General features: G+C 37.2%; 1 non-coding gene across 9 annotated transcripts; it reads left to right on the forward strand.

The window, feature by feature from the left end:
• The first annotated feature begins 2,557 nt into the window (after window positions 1-2,557).
• LOC107491143 (uncharacterized) lies at window positions 2,558-7,305 on the forward strand. Of its 9 annotated transcripts, none has more exons than XR_008005952.1 (13): window positions 2,558-2,869; window positions 2,964-3,075; window positions 3,198-3,303; window positions 3,595-3,633; window positions 3,799-3,919; window positions 4,003-4,050; window positions 4,922-4,988; window positions 5,065-5,189; window positions 6,016-6,186; window positions 6,329-6,386; window positions 6,468-6,500; window positions 6,772-6,828; window positions 7,057-7,305. It is a non-coding gene; the product is annotated as an uncharacterized LOC107491143 (transcript). The 9 variants fall into 9 exon arrangements; XR_008005950.1 differs by having other exon boundaries at window positions 3,807-3,919; XR_008005946.1 differs by having other exon boundaries at window positions 3,816-3,919.
• The last annotated feature ends 8,622 nt before the right edge of the window (window positions 7,306-15,927 follow it).

Here is a 15,927-nt window from a genome sequence, read left to right on the forward strand (position 1 = left end):
TGTAATAAAAACTCATTAAGCATCCTAAACTTCCTTTCACCCAATATTCATCCTATATTCTCGCTAATCCATAAATAGGCAATTGTCATAAGGGAACGCTAAACCTAATTCCTCTTCCTCATGCTTCCCAACTTTCTAACTCTCCAACAAATCAGAATCAGGATCATAAGCCAAACCATCACCAGTTATTCTATCTCAATAATTTTATATCAATATTTCATATCCTCACCTGGAGCAAGGGAAATCACTTCACTACATCTACCTAGAGAGCTCAAAATTATCTCATTCAATAATCATCATTTTAAATTAATCATATCATCATTCCATTTCAACAAAAACAGCCCTCAACGTCAACCACACCAGTATGAGAGATTTCTCAGTTGTACAAACACAAGCAATACAGGCAAGTAATACACAATGAGGTATAAGTAGCACAAGTAGCACATAATCAAGTAACATAGCATATATGATATAGCAATCCAAAACAAATAGGCAAACCCAAACAATTCAAGCATATGTAAATGATTGTATGCCTGCCTTCTGGCTGATGATATCATCTGTTGGTTATCAAGCCAACCCGACGTGTTTGGTAGCTAACTCGGGCACAGTCTCTCTGTTGTGCCTTATTATCATTAGAGGATATCCATGTCTTGTCACCATTAGAGGGTATCTGTGCCCTATCACCATTAGAGGGTATCGGTGCCCTGTCACCCTTACAACCAGAGAGAAAATACAAGCATACTCATGGTGCACAAAATTGTAAATCACACTTTTCACAACTCGTACCACTAACCAGCAAGTGCACTGGGTCATCCAAGTAATACCTTACGTGAGTAAGGGTCGAATCCCACGGAGATTGTTGGCTTGAAGCAAGCTATGGTTATCTTGTAACTCTTAGTCAGGATAATAATAATTCTCAGTTTTGATTGATAGTAAATAAAAAGCATGGATTAAATAATACTTGTTATGCAGTAATGGAGAATATGTTGGTGTTTTGGAGATGTTTTGTCTTCTGAATCTTTGCTTTCTTCCTGTCTTCGTCTTCACGCACGCAAGGTTCCTTCTATGGCAAGCTGTGTGTTGGTGGATCACCGTTGTCAATGGCTACCATCCATCCTCTCAGTGAAAATGGTCCAGGTGCGCTGTCACCGCACGGCTAATCATCTGTCGGTTCTCACTCATGTTGGAATAGGATCCATTGATCCTTTTGTGTCTGTCACTACGCCCAACCTTTATGAGTTTGAAACTCGTCACAGTCATTCAATCCCTGAATCCTACTCAGAATACCACAGACAAGGTTTAGACTTTTCGGATTCTCAAGAATGCTGCCAATGGATTCTAGCTTATACCACAAAAATTCTGATTAAGGAATCCAAGAGATACTCATTCAATCGAAGGTAGAACGGATGTGGTTGTCAGGCACGCGTTCATAGGTTGAGAATGGTGATGAGTGTCACGGATCATCACCTTCTTCATATTGAAGTGCGAAAGAATATCTTAGATAGAAACAAGCATGTTCGAATAGAAAACAGAAATAATTGCATTAATTCATCGAGACACAGAAGAGCTCCTCACCCCAACAATGGAGTTTTAGAGACTCATGCCGTCAAAGATAAAAAGTTCAGATCTAAAATGTCATGAGGTACAAAATAAATCTCTAAAAGTTGTTTAAATACTAAACTAGTGACCTAGGTTTATAGAAAATGAGTAAACTGAGATAGATAGTGCAGAAATCCACTTCTGGGGCCCACTTGGTGTGTGCTGGGGCTGAGCTTTGAGCTTTACATGTGCATAGGCTTTTTTTGGAGTTGAACGCCAGGTTGTAACCTATTTCTGGCGTTTAACTCCAACTTGCAACCTGTTTCTGGCATTTAACGCCAGAATGGAACATGGAATTGGCGTCAAACGCCAATTTACGTAGTTTATCTTCAAGCAAAGTATGGATTATTATATATTGCTAGAAAGCCCTGGATGTCTACTTTCCAACGCAATTAAGAGCGCGCCAATTGGACTCTAGTAGCTTCAGAAAATTCATTCTAAGTGCAGGGAGGTCAGAATCCAACAACATCAGCAGTCCTTTTTCAGCCTGAATCAGATTTTTGCTTAGATCCTTCAATTTCAGCTAGAAAATACCTGAAATCACAGAAAAACACACAAACTCATAGTAAAGTCCAGAAATATGAATTTTTCCTAAAAACTAATAAAAATATACTAAAAACTAACTAAAACATACTAAAAACACTACTAGAAAACTAGTTATTACAGACGGATATTTCCGATGGATTTTATCCCACGGAAATAAAGAGAGAATTTCAGAGGGGTTTTTTGTCGAAAAACAAAAAAAATGGATAAGCATAAATTACAGACTGAAAAGAGAATCCGTCAATAATTTCGTCGAAAAAATTAATTTTTTTTTCCGTGGAATGATTACAGACGAAAAATCCGTCTGTAATTAAGTAGAGAAAACGCGCATTTTATTAAATTATTACAGACAAAAAATTCGTCTATAATTTAAATGAAATCGGTCGGAAATATTGAAAACCCTAGTTTTATCACGCTCCATTCACACTCCATTCACACCTAGTTTTCGAATGCTGTAGAAGGCTCATCCCTCCAACTCTTCGCCCTGCACCCCGCCGCCCACAGCCACCGCAGTCTCTGCCACCACTGCAGCCACGCAGCCCCCGCATCAGTCCTCGCAGCTCCCCGTAACCCCCACAGTCTCGCAGCCCCTAAGCGGCGCAGCCACCGCAGACCCTACACAGACACAGCCTCCACTGCCATCGTAGAAGATCCGTTGCCATCGGATTCTGAGCTTCTTTTCGTTCCAGATCAATGCTTTCTTTGTCAGATTCCCTTCGCGCAGCTGGTAGATCGCAAACCCTAACTTTTCTATTCGTTCGTATTTTCTATTTTTCTTATTACTTGTTGGAGATCTATTGTTTATGATTACTTGTTGGAAGGTATCGATGCCTTGATCTACGGCGGCAACAAATGAGCCTCAACATATTGCTGCGACATAAAGTTGTTAAACTCATTCGGAGATATCTAGAAAACATCCACGGTTTTGTTGAGGTACTGTTCTCTGATTGTTAGTTCATCATTTCGGCTATTTTCTCTCTTTGATGATTTATCATGTTTCCACCTTCCCTTGCTACTTTACTTCGGTTGTTGATACTTGGCGGTTGGTATTCCAGTGTTGATCTTTACCCTTTTCTAGTCATAAGGTAGATTGAAACTCCAATACTGTCTAAATCCACGCCAGAAGGTGCCTGGGATTATTTAGTTCCTTCAAGAACCCAGGTAGTTAAATATGTTTATGTCATGACAGTGTTACAACTGTTCTTTCAGAATCTTTTTCAGTCAAGACAGTAACATGAAAATATGGTTATAATTTGAATTTCTCAGATATTTCTCTTATCATTTATTTATACATCATACTATTGGGATCCTCCCTGTAAGTTAGGACAACCTTGCACTAGATTTCTCTAAAATATTGGATTATTATTTTTCCCTTTTTAATGTGTTCCAATTATAAATAAAGTAAAGATTAAGACTTTTGATCAAGACTGCTGCTTCTGTTCCATGTCTTAGGGTTAATTCTGGTTTGGTCAAGCCTGGTGATGTTGGAAGGTACTTCTAACTCTTTCATTCATCTCTTCTTCTTTTAACTATTAATATTCTCTTTTTATTTTTTATTTCTATGAATTGTCCAGACAAACTTTAGTTAATAATATTAGTTGGATAAAACTCTTTCTAGTGATACTGAATAATTTGAAACATACATTGAAAATTAAGCTTGTCAGAGTTTGCAGCTAGGTTGCCTCAATTAAGAGCCGTTGTTCTGCATAGTCCCATACTTTCTGGCTTAAGGGTCATGTATCCGGTCAAGCACACATGCTGGTTCGACATATATAAGGTAGTATACATTTTTCTATTTCTAATCATTTCCTCATTCATACTCCTTGATCTAATTTGAGCTCTTTGAGTTGTGTTCTGCAGAATATCGACAAAATTCCATTAGTTAATTGTCCTGTTCTTATAATCCATGTAAGTATGCTTCAAAGAAATTCTTTGTGCTATATAACTGCATCTGTTATTTAGTTCTATGTGCTTAGCTTTGTGACTATTTTCAGTCTTTCGACATTTTTGTTTTCTTACCTTACTGTCTAATATGCTTTTCTAGAAATACTAGTGAAACAAATATATGTAATAATAACATACAAATTAACTAAACTATGGATTTAATTAATCATTACCCGAGCAAGATTAAATAAAATTGGAAAAGAAAATAGATCTATGTTAATGAATAAAGTAACTTACTCTCTTGTCCTCCAAGTCTTTGAACAGCATGAACAAATCAATTTTGATGGATGCCACCGTGCTTCAAAGAACTTAGTCAATTTTGATGCAGATAAAGACAAGATTACCTCTTTATTTACTTCTTTTCAAATTCTAACACATGGCTACAAGTCACTTACGTTGCCAATACTAGTTGTTGTTTTTGCTAGCAATCCAAATTAGTAGGGTGGTTAAAAGGAATATTAATTGCATGTGCAATGAGTTGATGAACCTTTCTGAAACCATAAAGCTAATTGAAACCAATCATTAGCTTAACTAGGGCCTAAAATATATATGGCTAGCTTGATCTAATTTTGTTATATGTATACATTGTTTTTGGTAGAAATTAAATTGCAACTAAATCAAGCTATCAACTGTTGGTGTAATTTGTCATTTTATAGAAGAAATTAAAGATAGTATCTATTATTGCTTGTTTAGTCTAACTCTTTAACTTGTTTCTTAGGTTATGGCTATAATTTGTTTCTATTATAATTATAATTTGATCCTTGTTTTTGGTACATTTTTATTATTATTTATCTTGAACATAACATTAGGTATTTGATTTTGATGTCTTTTGCAGACTAGTAGATCATTATATGGTGCCTTAATTGGTTCTGTTTTGGCCTTCAATGTTGCTGACTACTTAGGTAATTATCCCTCTAACTGCTTATCATTTTATATATCCCCTTTCCTGGGGAAGTTTATGACAAACTTCAATTTTAGGTAGAAGAAGGGAGTTGGTTTCAACGGCATTGTTATATCTTGTCGGAGCACTCGTAATAGCACTAGCTCCAAATCTTTCTATATTGGTGATAGGGAGATTTGTTTATGGTATAGGAATTGGATTGGTATGTTCTTTTTTACCAAACTGATACATCTAAGTTTATATCTATTAATTTCTGCTTTATCAGGGTAGCAAAACCATCTAGGCAATTTGAGGTGTAGGATTTACTATTGTCATATACTGAATTCATTGGAAGAATATAATCTCGGAGAAACTATATCTATGAGACACGTTGCTTAGAACTTAGCTTCAATACTTGCTTTAGGATAGAAGCCTTTTAGCATTGAGCACTATATATATATACTGCAATAGGAATAGGTACACTTCTACATTTTCAAGCGAAATCGTGATAGTACACTAAACATATTCAGTCATATATCTTATTCTATCATAATTAAAGTGTAATATTCTATAGGAATGTATTAAACCTTTTTTTTAAAAAAAAGATTTGGTTTGAATCATTAAATTTTTCTGTAACTCTTCTCTTGCTCTGTTACTGTACAATGAGCTAACTGTATCTCCATGCTGTATCCATAAGTTTGTGTCTTAATGTTGCTTCTTTTGTTAAAACGGAGAGATAATTTTTTATAGATTTGAAGTTTTAAAATATTAGATTGGCACTCCCTTCGGTATTTTCTTTTTCAATTGATTGCATTTTGTCAAATGAAAGAGCCATGTTCGTCTATTCATATACCGATAAAAAGACTCCCTTCTTATCTCAGACTTTAGTTTCGGTATCAATATACCGATAAAAAGACTCTTATTTGTATGTTGTATTGAGAGAGGGATGAGATAAGCGACATAAAGTATTAACTTCTTTCTAACGTTGGTAGTTTTTTTGCATCCTGATTTATACTTGCTTTCAATATCTCATTCAAATTCTTTTTCAGGTACAAGCACAACTAGTTTGAGGCTAACGATCCTTATTAAAAATGTGTTCATGGAATGAAAATGCACCTGCAATGCAAGACCTTGTTAATCTGACATGGGTGTAAAGGCATGAGACTTGTACCATATCCAGTCACCAATGGAGGTGATTAAATGAGCAGCTCCTACCACCTGTGAGTTTTAATTGTTGCCTTTTGGTGCTTTTGTGTTATCATGGTGACTGGTTGAATATTAGTTATTTAGATATTCCTAGTTGAATCTTACGATGATATTGTATTTTCTGAACTGTCTGAGGGTTTTCTGGCGCATGTGCAGAATCATCCTGCTATTGTTGTGCCTAGGCTTCTTGCTGGTTTGACTTTGCCTAGCCCATGTGAGTTCTTTCAAATGTTCTTTTTCATTCCGCACTCAGTTAAGAACCCTTTAAATGTTTCAATTATTTTGGCTTATGCAGTACCAATTGAAACTGGGAATGGAAAGGAGAGAGGTACCAATTAAGTTGTTTTGATCTCTGTTTATTTTTGTTGTTCTCTCTGTTTTTTCTGTTTTGATTATTTGGCATAGATTGTTCTAGAGGTACCTTTATGAGTGAAGCAAAATTTGTCATGTGTACATTTAATATAGAGAAGTGAAGTTGGCGGTGATAATGGGGCATTAAAGTATACAACCACTATTTGATAATGGTTCAATTGAGAGTTTTTGTTTAGCTCTTCGTATATTTTGGTATTAAAGTATATGATTGTACTTTGTTATGGCAGGTATACTTTATTTTGGATAATGCTACTACTTAGCAAGCATTTAGCTACTATGTGGAGGTATTATGTCTCCAAATTTTACTACAGTTCCTCCTTTACCCTCCTTTAAGAAGCTCATGGTTCTTGCTTTCTAAGAAGAGATGTGATTCTCTATATACCGATTCTTTTATAGAAAATTGTTCATGCAAACTACTTCCTGAGTGCAAAATGCTTTAAATAATATGCTTTATTTTTATTCAAGCATTCCAATTCACTCCAATTCTAATTTGGATTTTAATTCTATTTCAGTCAGGAGATGTCAAAATTAACTTTTAATATGGAGCTTGATGCTGCCAATGCAACTTAATTATCTATTAATATTTTAGATTAGTCTATCTTTAAGTGCTAAGTGTAATTTGTGACATTCATGTAACATTGGGATGATCATCTTATTCTTTTTGGGTATCTTTTTATTAAGACAATGAGATATTAGCCAATGATGTTGAAAAATAACATCCAATTTTATAGGTATCATGCAATGAATATTATGTTTATTTATGTGATTTTTGGCTTTCTTTTTTCAATTTATAGTGTTTGATGAAGTAAATTTAAAAAACAAATCTAAAGTATTCATTTTGCAATGGAAAAATCTAAAAAAAAATTCTATTTTATCTTACTGACGGATTTACAGACGGATTTTCTGTCTATAATCAGAACGTGGGATGATTTTCCAAAGTTCAAATTAGAGACGGAAAATCTATCGGAAAATGTCTTTAATTACAGACGAAAAATCTGTCGGAAAATTCATCTGTAATTACAGACAGAAAATCTGTCTGAAAATCCATCTGTAATTACAGACGGAAAATCCATCGGAAAGTTCGTCGCCTTTGGGAAATGGATAGAAAATTTACAGAGGGAAAATCCATCGTTAACTGCTAAAAATCCGTCTGTAATTTTCCGACGGAAAAAATCCGTCGGTAAATAATTTCTGACGGGGCTTTTACAGAGGGACAAAATCCGTCGGTAATTTCGTTGGTAACCAAAAATTCGTCTGTAATGAAGACTAAATCCGTCTGTAAATCTGTCTGTATTAATTCATTTTCTAGTTGTGAAACTACATGAAATTACCCCCAAAAAGCGTATAAAATATCCGCTCATCACAACACCAAACTTAAACTGTTTCTTTTCCCCAAGCAACTAGATAAATAAAATAGGATAAAGAGAAATCAAGAAGCAATAATATCTTAGAGTTTTATGTGAAGCTCAGATTCTAATTAGATGAGCGGGACTAGTAGCTTTTTGCTTCCGAACAGTTTTGGCATCTCACTTTATCCTTTGAAATTCAGAATGATTGGCATCCATAGGAACTCAGAATTCAGATAATGTTATTGGTTCTCCTATTTCAGTATGTTGATTCTTGAATACAGTTACTTATGAGTCTTGGCTGTGACCCTAAGGTAGCGTTTGGTGGAGAGACAGAGACGGAAAGACTGATACTGAGAGATAGAGACTAAGAGACAGGGATTGAAATAAATCTCAGTATTCTGTTTGGTGTAAAATGGGAGACAGGAATTAAAACAAGAATGAAACTCTAATTTAATTTTCACAAAAGATAAAATTAAAATTAATTAATTGAAATGAAAGTATTTTAGGTATAAAATGTTATTAAAGTTTCAGTCTCCATCTTTAAAAATTTCAGTCCCCTGTGTCCCTACTTTTTGGAGGTACTAAAATACTGAAATTTTAGAGACAGAAACAGAAATTTTAGTACCAGTCTCTGAACTAACAAACACGATACTGAGTCTCAGTCTCTCAGTCTCTGTTTCAGTACCTCAAAACAAACGCTACCTAAGTATTTTGTTTTCCAGTATTACCACTAGATACATAAATGCCACAGACACATAACTGGGTGAACCTTTTCAGATTGTGACTTAGCTTTGCTAAAGTCCCCAGTTAGAGGTGTCCAGAGTTCTTAGACACACTCTTTTGCTTTGGATCACGACTTTAACCACTCAGTCTCAAGCTCTTCACCTGGACCTTCATGACATAAGCACATGGTTAGGGACAGCTTGATTTAGCCGCTTAGGCCAGGATTTTATTCCTTTAGGCCCTCCTTTCTATTGATGCTCAAAATTTTGGATCCTTTTTGCCCTTGCCTTTTGGTTTAAGGGGATATTGCCTTTTTCTACTTGCTTTTTTTTTTTGCAAGCTTTGTTTTTCACTGCTTTTTCTTGCTTCAAGAATCAATTTCATGATTTTTCAGATCATCAATAATATTTCTCTTGTTCATCATTCCTTCAAGAGCCAACAGATTTAACATTCATAAACTCCACTATCAAAATTATGCACTGTTCAGGCATTCATTCAGAAGACAAAATGTATTGCCACCACATATAAATAATTTGAATTTTCCTTATTAAAAACTCGAAAAAATATTGCCTCCTTATTCTAAAAATCTACTATTTTATTCATGTTTGATGATGATGAGAAAAATAAATTATAGCTTAATTAGAGATAAAATCAAAATAAAGATACTAATTACTACTACTCATATATAACTTCTAAGGTAAATTCCTAATAAGAACAATTATCATAGAGTTAAGGCTAAGATTAGGACTCAACAACTTTTATTTTAGGAGGTGGATGCTCCTTTAGTCTGTAGGGTGCTTGGCCTTTCAAGAGATAGCTTCTAACGCTTCAGTTCCTTCAGTTCACGCCCTTGCTCTTCTTGTTTCCCAAGCAGTTTGCAAAGCATGCTATTTTGATTTTGCTGTTCTTCCTTTAGTTGGTCCATAGCTTCTTGCAACTTGGTAACAGATGCTTCAAGACGCTCCCAGTATTCAATTTGAGGGATTTCCGGGAGGAACTCCTGTGCTTTCCTCTTGATGGGGTCGTCCTGCACTTGTTGTCCTTCGATTGACTTTTTGGTGATTGGTTACTCAACTGAGATATACTCATTTATTCCCATCTTTACCCCATCATCTTTACATAGCATAGAGATTAAGCTTGGATAAGCCAATTTGGCATCTTTGGAGTTCTTGTTTGCAATTGTGTAAAGTTCACAAGAAATCAGCTAATGAACTTTCACTTCTTTTCCCAACATAATGCAATGGATCATTACTGCTCTTTTGATAGTGACTTCAGAGTGGTTGCTAGTGGGCAATATAGAACGCCCAATGAAGTCCAGCCAGCCTTTGGCGACTGGTTTGAGATCTCCTCTCTTGAGTTGGTTTGGGACACCCTTTGTGTTGGTTGTCCACGTTGTTCCAGGGAGGCATATGTCCTCTAGAATTTTGTCCAAGCTCTTATTTGTTCTCATCATTCTACTACTAAAGGAGTCTGGGTCATCTTGCAGTTGAGGCAGCTTGAAGATCTCTCTTATTTTGTCAGGGTAGAAGTGAACAATCTTCCCTCTGACCAGAGTTCGAAAGTCATAGAAGGTGGTTCTAGCTATTCTCTACCTGTCTGTTTGCCATAGATTAGAGTAGAATTCCTGAACCATGTTTCTTCCCACCTTTATTTCAGGATTAGCTAGGATTTCCCAGCTCCTGTTTCGAATTTGCTCTTGGATCTCCGGATATTCGTCTTCTTTCATATCGAATTTAACTTCCAGGATCACTAACCTTAGACCCATTATTTTGTAGTAATGGTCTGAATGATCTTTGGTTAAAAACTTCCCTTGATTCTAAAGTGGTTTTGGAATATTCTCTTTCTTGCCTCTTGGAGTGGTTTGTTTTCCTTTAGGAGCCATGATCTTAGTGGGTATTGGTTTAGTGATCACGGATAAACACACCAAACTTAGAGGTTTGCTTGTCCTCAAGCAAAAGAAAGGAAATGAGAGGAATAGAGGGAGAGCCAAGTTTGAATTGTGGAGAAGAGAAGGGAGGCCGAACGCGGATTTAAAGGGAAGGGGGTGGGTTTTCGAAAATTTTTGAAAAAGATAGGATAGAAGATATGATTTGTAAAAAAGATAAGTATGATAGGAAAAAGATATAATTTAAAATTGAAAAGATATGAAAGATATTTGAAAAAGATAAATCTGAATTTTGAAAAGAAGATATGATGAGTTTAAAAAGATTTGAGAAGAATTTAAAAAGATTTGAAAAGAATTCAAAAAGATAAATGAGTTTTGAAAAAGGTTTGAAAAGATATTGAAGAAAAATTAAGAAATATGTTTAGGATTAAAAATTTTTCGAAATTGAAGTTGAAAGATAAGAGTTTGTAACATGTTTATGCAAGAAATCATGAATTGAAACATGAAAAATGGAAAAAATTTGAAGTGTAAACAAAGTTACCTTCTCCCCACAATCCTGGCGTTAAACGCCCAACTGCTGCATGTTCTGGGCGTTTAACACCCATCTGTAGCTTTTCCTGGGCTTTTAACGCCCAGCTATAGCTTCTGGCTGGCGTTAAATGCCAGAAAATCTTTTATCACTGGACGTTTTTCTGAATACCCAGGATGCTGCAAATCTGGCGTTAAACGCCCAGAATTGTATCCATTCTGGCGTTTAACGCCCAAATGGCTATCCCTACTGGTGTTAAACGCCCAGTAGATGCTTCTTTTGGGCGTTTAACGCCCAAAACAGCTTTTACTGGCGTTTTCGCACCAATGAGCTTCTTTTTGCTGTTTTATCCTCTGAATCCTTCTGTAACTCTGTGAACTCATGCAATTGATGCTTTACCTTGAAGATAATTAATATGAACCCGTAAAATTTTCATTTAATCAACAAATAAGCTTTGTTAATGTCTGGGTTGCCTCCCAGCAAGCGCTTCTTTATTGTCTTTAGCTGGACTATTACTGAGCTCTAATCAAGTCTCAGTTTTGAGCATTCTTGCTCAAAATTGCTTTCAAGATAATGTTTGACTCTCTGTCTATTAACAATGAATTTTTTGTTAGAGACATTATCCTGAAGCTCTACATATCCATATGGTGACACACCTATAATCACATATGGTCCTCTCCACCGGGATTTCAACTTTTCGGGGAATAATTTTAGCCTAGAGTTAAACAGCAGAACTCTCTTCCCTGGCTCAAAGACTCTGGATGACAGCTTCTTATCTTGCCATCATTTTGCTTTCTCTTTGTAAATTTTTGCATTTTCGAAAGCATTGAGTTTGAATTCCTCTAGCTCATTTAACTGGAGCAATCGTTTTTCTCCAGCTAACTTGGCATCAAGGTTTAGGAATCTGGTTGCCCAGTAGGCCTTGTGTTCCAGTTCCACTGGCAAGTGACAGGATTTTCCATACACAAGCTGGTATGGAGAGGTCCCTATAGGAGTCTTGAATGCTGTTCTGTATGCCCACAGAGCATCATCCAAGCTTCTTGCCCAATCCCTTCTACGGTTAATCACAGTCCGTTCCATTATTCTTTTAAGTTCTCTATTAGAGACTTCAGCTTGCCCATTTGTCTGTGGATGATATGGAGTTACCACCCTGTGGCTAACTCCATATCAAACAATAACAGAGTAAAGCTGTTTATTGCAGAAATGAGCGCCCCATCACTGATTAGTACTCTAGAGACACCAAATCTGCTGAAAATATATTTCTGGAGGAATTTTAGCACTGTCTTAGTATCATTAGTGGGTGTTGCAATAGCCTCCACCCATTTGGATACATAATCCACTGTCACCAAAATATAAGTGTTTGAGTATGATGGTGGGAAAGGCCCCATGAAGTCAATACCCCATACATCAAACAACTCAATCTCCAAGATCCTTTGTTAAGGCATGGCATAACCATGAGGCAAATTGCCAGATCTTTGGCAACTGTCACAATTACGTACAAATTCTCGGGAGTTTTTATAGAGAGTAGGCCAATAGAAGCCACATTAGAGGACTCTTGTGACTGTTCGCTCACTTCTAAAATGTCCTCCATACTGTGATCCATGGCAATGCAGAGGATCTTCTGTGCTTCTTCTTTAGGCACACATCTACGGATCATTCTGTCTGTACATCTCTTGAAGAGATATGGTTCATCCCACAGATAGTACTTTGCATCCGAGATCACTCTTTGATTGCTGCCTACTATACTCTTTGGGTATGAATCTCACAGCCTTGTAGTTTGCAATGTCTGCAAACCATGGTACTTCCTAGATGGCAAAGAGTTGCTCATCCGAAAAGGTTTCAGAGATCTCAGTAAGAGGGAGGGACGCCCCTTCTACTGGTTCTATTTGGGACAGGTGATCTGCTACATGATTCTCTGTTCCTTTTCTGTCTCTTATTTCTATATCAAACTCTTGCAGAAGTAACACCCATCTTATGAGTCTGGGTTTTGAATCTTGCTTTGTGAGTAGATATTTAAGAGCAGCATGGTCAGTGTACACAATCACTTTTGATCCTACTAAATAAGATCTGAACTTGTCAATGGCGTAAACCACTGCAAGTAACTCTTTTTCTGTGGTCGTGTAGTTCTTTTGTGCGTCATTTAAAACACGACTGGCATAATAAATGACGTGTAGAAGCTTGTCATGCCTTTGTCCCAACACTGCACCAATGGCATGGTCATTGGCATCACACATTAGTTCAAATGGTAATGTCTAGTCTGGTGCAGAGATGACTGGTGCTGTGACCAGCTTAGCTTTCAGAGTCTCAAACGCCTGTAGACACTCCTTATCAAAGATAAATGGCGTGTCAGCAGCTAACAGATTACTCAGAGGTTTTGCAATTTTTAAAAAATCTTTTATAAACCTCCTATAGAATCCTGCATGCCCCAGAAAGCTTCTGATTGCTTTAATATTGGTAGGTAGTGGTAATTTTTCAATTACCTCTACCTTAGCTTGATCCACCTCTATTCCTTTGTTCGAAATTTTATGCTTAAGGACAATTCCTTCAGTCACCATAAAGTGACATTTTTCCCAGTTTAAAACCAGGTTAGTCTATTGGCACCTTTTCAGAACAAGTGTTAGATGGTCAAGACAAGAGCTGAATGAGTCTCCAAATACTGAAAAGTCGTCCATGAAGACTTCCAAAAACTTTTCCACCATATCAGAGAAAATAGAGAGCATGCACCTCTGAAAGGTTGCAGGTGCATTACACAGACCAAATGGAATCCTTCTATAAGCAAACACTCCAGATGGACATGTGAATGCTGTTTTCTCTTGATCCTGGGGATCTACTGCAATCTGGTTGTAACCTGAGTAGCCATCCAGAAAGCAGTAGTAATTATGACCTGCTAGTCTTTCTAGCATATGGTCTATGAATGGTAAAGGAAAATAATCCTTTCTGGTGGCTGTATTGAGTCTTCTGTAGTCAATACACATGCGCCAACCTGTAACTGTTCTTGTAGGAACCAGTTCATTCTTTTCATTATGAACTACTATCATGCCTCCCTTCTTGGGGGATAACTTGGACAGGGCTCACCCAGAGGCTATCAGAAATAGGATAAATAATCACAGCCTCTAGTAATTTAGTGACCTCCTTTTGCACCACATCCTTCATAGTTGGATTCAGCCGCCTCTGTGGTTGAACCACTAGCTTAGCATCATCCTCCAATAGGATCTTGTGTATGTATCTGGCTGGGCTAATGCCCTTAAGATTACTGATGGACCACCCAAGAGTTGTCTTGTGTGTCCTTAGCACTCAAATTAGTGCTTCCTCTTCCTGTGGCTCTAAGGCAGAGCTTATGATTACAGAAAAAGTGTCACCTTCTCCAAAAAATGCATATTTTAGGGATGGTGGCAATGGTTTGAACTCGGGTTTAGGAGGTTTCTCCTCTTCCTGAGGGGTTTTCAGAGGTTCTATTATTCTCTCTGATTCCTCAAGATCAGGCTGAACATCTTTAAAGATATTCTCTAGCTCTGACTCGAGACTCTCAGCCATATTGATCTCCTCTACCAGGGAGTCAATAACATCAACGCTCATGCAGTCATTTGATGTGTTTGGATACTTCATTGCTTCAATAGCATTCAGCCTGAACACATCCTCATTGACTCTCAGGGTCACTTCCCCTTTTTCGACATCAATGAGGGTTCGTCCAGTTGCTAGGAAAGGTCTTCCTAGGATGAGAGTTGCATTATTGTGCTCCTCCAACTCCAGCACTACAAAATCAGTGGGAAATGCAAATGGCCCAACTGTGACAATCACATCTTCAATTATGCCTAATGGGTATTTAATGGAGTCATAAGCAAGTTAAAGACAGATCCTGGTTGGTTTGATTTCTTCTGCCAAGCCAAGCTTTCTGATAGTGGATTCAGGTACTAGGTTGATACTTGCCCCAAGATCACATAGAGCTGTCTTGGTACAAGTGCCCTCTAATGTGCATGGTATCATAAAGCTTCTAGGATCCTTAAGCTTCTCTGGTAAGCTTTTCAGAATGACTGCACTGCATTCTTTAGTGAGGTAAACTTTTTCAGTTTCTCTCCAATCCTTCTTATGACTTAAGATCTCTTTCATGAACTTAGCATAAGAGGGTATTTGCTCAAGTGCCTCTGCAAACGGAATCTTTATTTCAAGAGTCCTAAGATAGTCTACAAAGCGGGCAAATTGCTTATCCTGTTCTGCTTAGCAGAGTTTCTGAGGATAAGGCATTTTGGCTTTGTATTCCTCAATATTAGTTGCTGCAGGTTTATTTCGTACAGATGTGGTTGGAGAAACCTTTTTAGAGGGGTTGCTATCAGCACTTGTATGTGTCTGATCCCTCACTGGCATTTGAATGCTAGGGTTGGAAGCTGGATTGGCATTGGACGCCAACTCCTTACCTGTTTCTGGCATTTGAATGCCAGAACTAAGCTTCTCTTGGGCGTTTAATGCCAACTCGAACAATCCCCGGCAACGGCGCCAAAAACTTGATAGCGCGAAATTGTGATCAATACTTTTCACAAATCAAATAATCCCCGGTAATGAATCCAAAAACTTGGTGTTCAATACCATGGCATAAACACAACTTCGCACAACTAACCAGCAAGTGTACTGGGTCGTCCAAGTAATAAACCTTACGCGAGTAAGGGTCGATCCCACAGAGATTGTTGGTATGAAGCAAGCTATGGTCACCTTGTAAATCTTAGTCAGGCAAACTCAAATGGATATGAATGATATACGAATAAAACATAAAGATAAAGATAGAGATACTTATGTAATTCATTGGTGGGAATTTCAGATAAGCGTATGAAGATGCTGTCCCTTCCATCTCTCTGCTTTCCTACTGTCTTCATCCAATCCTTCTTACTCCTTTCCATGGCAAGCT

This window comes from Arachis duranensis, chromosome 1 (genome assembly GCF_000817695.3).
Source record: "Arachis duranensis cultivar V14167 chromosome 1, aradu.V14167.gnm2.J7QH, whole genome shotgun sequence".
NCBI lineage: Eukaryota > Viridiplantae > Streptophyta > Magnoliopsida > Fabales > Fabaceae > Arachis > Arachis duranensis.